Source organism: Lacerta agilis, chromosome 16, assembly GCF_009819535.1.
Source record: "Lacerta agilis isolate rLacAgi1 chromosome 16, rLacAgi1.pri, whole genome shotgun sequence".
Lineage (NCBI taxonomy): Eukaryota > Metazoa > Chordata > Lepidosauria > Squamata > Lacertidae > Lacerta > Lacerta agilis.
The window spans coordinates 450,978-457,470 of NC_046327.1; positions in this window are offsets into that span (position 1 = coordinate 450,978).

Sequence of the window (6,493 nt, forward strand, 5' to 3'; positions counted from 1 at the left end):
CGCAATTCAATTCCACTTGAGTCCAAAAGAAGCTTAATTGGCATTCACACATATGAAATAACACAGTGGTTTTAGAATTAACAATGTGAAAATATTATCTGGCAGACCGTAGTACTGCAAGTACCATATTTTTTTTGCGTGTAACGCCCCGGTGTATATGACGACCCCTATTTTTGGGGAGGATATGGAGGGAGATTCCCCAGAGTTGTTGAGTTTTTTTGGGGGGGGGGGGTTGCCGACAGTCACTCACCTGCCGGGCTGCCACTGACAATCATCTGTCCACTCGCCGCCAGCAGCCACTAATCACTTGCCCAATTGCTACAGCAGCCAATCACCAGCAGACCGCCCAAACACCGCTGACAAATCTCGCGGCAGCCACCAATTGCCCGCCCCACCTCTGCACTATCCCTGTATAACAGTGTTTTTCAACCTTTTTGGGGCAAAGGCACACTTGTTTCATGAAAAAAATCACGAGGCACACCACCATTAGAAAATGTTAAAAAAATTAACTCTGTGCCTATATTGACTATATATAAAGTAATTCTCTTGAATTTTTGAATTTTTCCCACGGCACACCAGGCAACATCTTGCGGCACACTAGTGTGCCGCGGAACAGTGGTTGAAAAACACTGCTGTATAAGATGACCCCCAATTTTTAGCATTTTTAAAAAATTAAAAAACCTCATCTTATACACAGAAAAATAGGGTAAGTTAGAAGTGAATATTAAATGCTTGTCAAAGTGGATCATGTAGATAGAGTTCTTAGTACGGAAAGGAGAGATCTCTCCTGCAAAGCGATTGGCTGGAGCTGCTTTGCCACTTAACAAGCTCAGCACTGTCCGCTAACGAACCCTGACATACACCTGCTGCATAGCCCAAAGGACGGGGACCAGAGAGAGCCCTTGTCTGCTGATGGGGCAGTGTGGTGCCGACTGCGCTCTCCCAATCCGCCTAAGCGTCATTACCCTGTGTCACACTTAAAGGTTAATCTCAACTCGATCTAATTGGCAGTGACAAAAAGCATTTGCCCACACGGCCGCTCCAGAAGGGCTCTCGCAGCTCATCAGTTCCCCTAACAGGATTGTCTCTTGTGACAGTGAAACAGATAACTTTGATTAGCATCAGATGATAACCAATTTAAAGGCCAGCAAAAATGGCCCCAGCGTTTTAGTTGCTGCCCGTGTATCGCAGCTGGCGTGGACCAAGGGTGGCGGCAGTTTTTTGGAAGGAAGTTTTGAGCTCCCCTTCAGACCTGCAGTCCCAGAGCAAATGCAGTTTTTCCAAAATATCAACATAAAGTTTACTCGGTGACCCCATCTTCTATGGAGGAGCCAAATAAAGTTTAATTCAGCCGAAAGTAAATATTGGAGGTGTGCTTCTCAAACGGCAGATTATAGACATGCAGTTTTGTTAACAAGTAATTAAATGATGGTTAACTTGTGTGCTTTCATTAGCTCTTATCTCAGTTGTCTGTTGTAACTGCTTTTTCTGCCCTTTCCAGACTCAGGAAAGCAGTGTGTGTTTATTTGTCTTTTAGATGTTGCTTTAATCCAAATAAGTTTTCCTACAGAAACATAAAAGATCCAAGGAAAAAGTGTCGGCATTGTACATTTTGTGCCTTCCAAAATTTGGATGTAGACAAAGTGGGACTTACATGTCTGTTCTGTGATCATGGAATGATCTGTCCATCTACTTGGACATAAACACGGACATGGAACTATTTGTTTTGAACAGATCAGTTTTCATCAGCGTTTAGCAATGGACTTGATTCTGTGACTCTTTCGCTGTGTTGGGTGTCTCTGATTTAGATATTTTCAAGAACTGCTCTTAGTCACAGAAGGTAACGTACACTGGGAAATTAGATGGGGCTGTGGCGTAGAAATTTCATCGAACGGTTCCTTGGTGCAGGTGGAATAGGAATCCCGCTGCTGACATTAGGATGCTTTCTTTCCCATGTCAATCCCCACACCCATTGGCCACCCAGTTTTCCTTTTGAGGCGGCAAAGTCACACCAAGACTCAACCATGCCAATTTCGGACGGGCGAAATGGCTGCTTTGAATGCGCTTGCAATGATACGTCCTGTGTGACTTCATATCTGGAACTGCGCCAAGATCATAGAATCACAGAATTGTGGAGTTGGGAAGGGGCCCTGAGGGTCATCCAGTCCAACCCCCGACAATGCAGGGATAGGCAGCTGTCCCTTACGGGGATCGAACCTGCAGCCTTGGTGTTATCAGCACCCTGCTCTCACCAGCTGAGCTATCCAGGGTGAATAATGGGGTGACCACTCTGCATGGAGAATATTTGATAGCAATGAGTAAGACGGGAAAGCACCCAATTTAATAGATCACAAACTAAGTGTGAAAAGCTATTGGCAAGAGTTGTGGGGGGTGGGAATGGAGAAGTGGCCCAGAGTTCAGCCATTTATGGCCCATTCATTCCACTGGAAAGGACAATGTTGCTTCCCATGGCTCACTGGGAAAACCAGTTAGGGCAGAGAGCAGGAGGCACCTAAGTGATGTCACCAACCCTAAGCTCTTCGCAAACCTGCTTAATGTGTAGGCATGGAATGTTGCTTCGGTGGTGGGGCATATTTGTTATATGTGTTTTCAGAAACTGAAAAAGTAAGTATAAAAAGTCCAAATAAAAAAATAAATTTAAAAAATCCTTCCAGTAGCACCTTAGAGCAGTGTTTTTCAACCTTTTTTGGGCAAAGGCACACTTGTTTCATGAAAAAAATCACGAGGCACACCACCATTAGAAAATGTTAAAAAAATTAACTCTGTGCCTATATTGACTATATATAAAGTAATTTTTCAATTTTTCCCGCGGCACACCAGGCAACATCTCGCGGCACACTAGTGTGCCGCGGAACAGTGGTTGAAAAACACTGCCTTAGAGACCAACTAAGTTTGTTATTGGTATGAGCTTTCATGTGCATGCACACAAAAGCTCATACCAATACCAAACTTCGTTGGTCTCTAAGGTGCTGCTGGAAGGAGTTGTTATTTTTTATTTCGTTTTGACTACAACAGACCAACACGGCTACCTACCTGTAATTAAAAAGACCACTCACCAGTTGGTTGTGTGCTTTAAAGCAATATGTCTGGCACTTCTGTCTCTGCTCTTACATCTCATTGCTCATTTGTGTGTCCATTTTAAATTGCCTTAACAGACATATTCCCAAAATATGATTCCTGTAGCATTTGGAAGCCGTAATCCGGGATAAAAAAGGCAGATTACATTGGTATGTTGTGTAATTTCTGTACTACTGCATAAAGAAGTTAATAAAGGTTATGTAAACGGGGGATCAGCGCAAGCCAAGTATTTCTTTGCATTGCAAGTTAAATGGGACAAAAATCCAAGGTTCTAAATATAGCTGTTAAACCAAGTTTAAAACAAGTGCCCGAGATTGCAGCCCAGAATTCTGACACTGTCCTGAGTATTGAGGTTCCTGGTGTTTAAGCCACAGCTGCTTTCGTTGTTCTGAAGCTAAAAATGATGCAGGATTTAGGATCAAATGTTACTCTTTGCCTCAGGGCTATGCGAATAGAGCCAGCTGCCCAGTGAACTGTGCCTGCTCTTTAAGCACTTCTTCAACAGCCAGGTTTCCAAACTGGGACGCCTAATACACTCCTCATCTTTCCCCCAGAGGGGTGGTCTTTTTGCAGAATAGCGACTGGACAAACCCCAGTTCAGCCACAGCCCCTTTTTAGAGGGCGGAGGGGGGGGTCCAATGGGGCCACCAGGAAAGGACAACATGTATTAGTTTCGTCTCTTAAGAGTTTCATTAGTCTCTGCAAAAGAAAAGAAAGAACAAACTTAGCTAAGGTCATAAAATGCACCGCAGTGTTAATTTTCCATTGTTGGTTCTCTGAGACAGTGGCCATGCTTGCCTGAAGTAATAAGTTATATTTGGGTATTATTTGGAAGGCAGGGAGAAATATGGAGACTTGGCAGCTGAACTAATGAAAGGCGTTGCCCTGCATATGTTGTGCATCTCATATTTATCTTTTGTTTTTAAATCTCAACATCAAACGGCAATAAACCGATGTCTGGAGTGTAATCACATGATAAAAAGCTCTTCCACTTTTCTTTTTAAATCCTTGTACATAGAAAGCCAGCTGCTTTGGAGGAGGGTGGTAGCCTAAGCTTTACTCTGGCATACTCTCATTTTCTATACCTGTCAATGCTTTTCAGGGTTTTCCTCCCATTACAAGAGTCCCTACTCACAATCTGAATGGTACATTCCAGACACAGGTTACCACCCCACCTGTGAGGTGGTTTGCTCTACACCTGCAGCAGGAGGACGTAACATAGACTGCGCCATTTCAGAACGCAGGTGGGGATCGTGTTTTGGGATGCTCTCCATTAAAAGCTGCTTGCAAGCAGAGTTGGGCGAATGCCCAGCCTTATCATAGTTCTGCTTGATATGCTGCGTTTTCCTTTGAAGGTGTGTGGCTTGTTCCCCTGCACATGAGCATTCAAAAGTTGATTCTCCCTCCGCACACAAAGTGTTTCAGTCCATTCTGCATCCTGTGTAGGGGATATATGACCCTGAGAATCCAAGAATGATTCCCTCTTCAAAGGGACAGGACACTTTATCGCTGGGCAGTATTTAATCATCCTTGGCAAGAATGCTGTTTTTCTCACTCGTACGTTCAGCTCAGTCCGGCATCCTCAGCACCCAGCAGAATCAGGGAAGGGCCAGAGGCCACAGGCCCTCACACTGGGTGCCTCTTTCCTTTCTTAAGGATAAAAACTAAGGGCCACAACACTCCGCCTGGCACCGTGAAAAGAACTGCAGGAAAGAGAGGACTGTCCCAGAATGTCTGAGTCCTGCTCTTCTGGATGCGGCCTCAGGAACCGAAGGACTGCTCTCCTGGTTGTGATCTGCTGTGGAGGATTCCTTTGCCCAAGCCAACCCACACACCAGCTCTTTTTCAAAACTGCATTTGGTGTTCCTACACATCTATTCCTTACATCTGTGGCAGCCAGAGGCAATAAGTCTCTGAATGCCAGTTGCTGAGTGGACAGATTTGTCAATTTGGTCTTTCCGTTTCTCATTGTTCCAATCTTAAGCTCCAGTTTGTAACAGCCGGGGCGGGGGAGGGGGGAGCATGTTATCCTCCAGGTGTTGTTGGGTTCCAGTTGCCAGTGGTAGAGCCAAGGATGATGGGAGTTGTAGTCCAACATTTCTGTTCTTCAATTGCTGCTTTTACCCCAGTGCTCTTCCATCCTGTCCAACACTTCTCTGGATAGCTGATTTTTAAAAAGAAAACCCTATCTACTCGTGTCATTTTTTGCTGCTTTTCCTTGCCTGAATGGAGTGCACTGCATCAACCAACCACAATGTTAGGATCATAATTTTAACTGCATTTGTGTAAAATAGTAAATAGGAATATATTGTTTTCAGCAGGCCATTTTACTTTTAATGTGGACAGGTCCATCATGGTTTTCCCCTGAAAGGAGGCATGGATTACCTTGTTTTGCCGACTGGTACATTTCCCAAGCTCTTCAAGCAAACAATCCTCCAGCCTTGATCTGGGAAACGGGAACACTTTGTGAAATCACTATGTACACATTGGCTAGCCGAACGCAGCAATTAAAGTCATGTGGAGAAATCCAGGTTCAACTCCTGCCCAGCCAGGAAGTTCATGAAGTTTTCATGAGAATGTATTCAGCTATTCTCATGCAATTACCTTTGAGCTCCTCAGATGAAGGCTGGGGCCCATGTGATCACTCCACCCCCATGAGAATATCTGTGAGTGCATATCAGTTCCATCTTCGTAGGCGCATTTGTGGACTCTCAAATTGGACACACGTGCAGGTGTGCTATGCTGGGGGGGGGGGAACAAAACATACTGGCTCTTTCCCACTATCTGACAGATTACCCTTGTGTGTTCCATGCATGGCTGAAGAGTTGCCAAATTTCATGACAATCGTATTTTCCATGGCGGGGGGTATAACAAATTGGCTTTGTGCCCCAGAACAGTTTTCCAAAGCAGGGTTGAACCACAACACAGCATACTACAATTTGGTTGTTTGTTTGCAAGCAGTGATGGACATGCCAAAATTTACCTGAACTGTCAACTTCTCAATAGGCAATTCTATGCATATTTACTCAGAATAATTTCTGCTGTAAAATGTGTTTAGGATGTTCAGTAAGAGAGTGTGGGATAGTCTCTAGCTAGTCCAGGGTCACCCAGTGAACATCATGGCTCAGCAACAATTTAAACCCTGCTCTTTCCAGTCCTAGACCAGCACTTTAACAACTACAACTACTGTTCATTTCATGCTTTTGTCTATGGGTGGAATCCAACGCCCCACTCTTCCAGTTGTTACATTTGCACAAGCATCCCGGTTTGCCAGATGGAATGATGCCCCCATCTCCACCCCCCTTTGCTGTTCTGGGGGTTGCCCCGCTCCCCCCTCCCGCCAGAGTCGGTTGGGGCGGGAAGAGATTGGTGGACATCCCCATTGTGCAAGTCC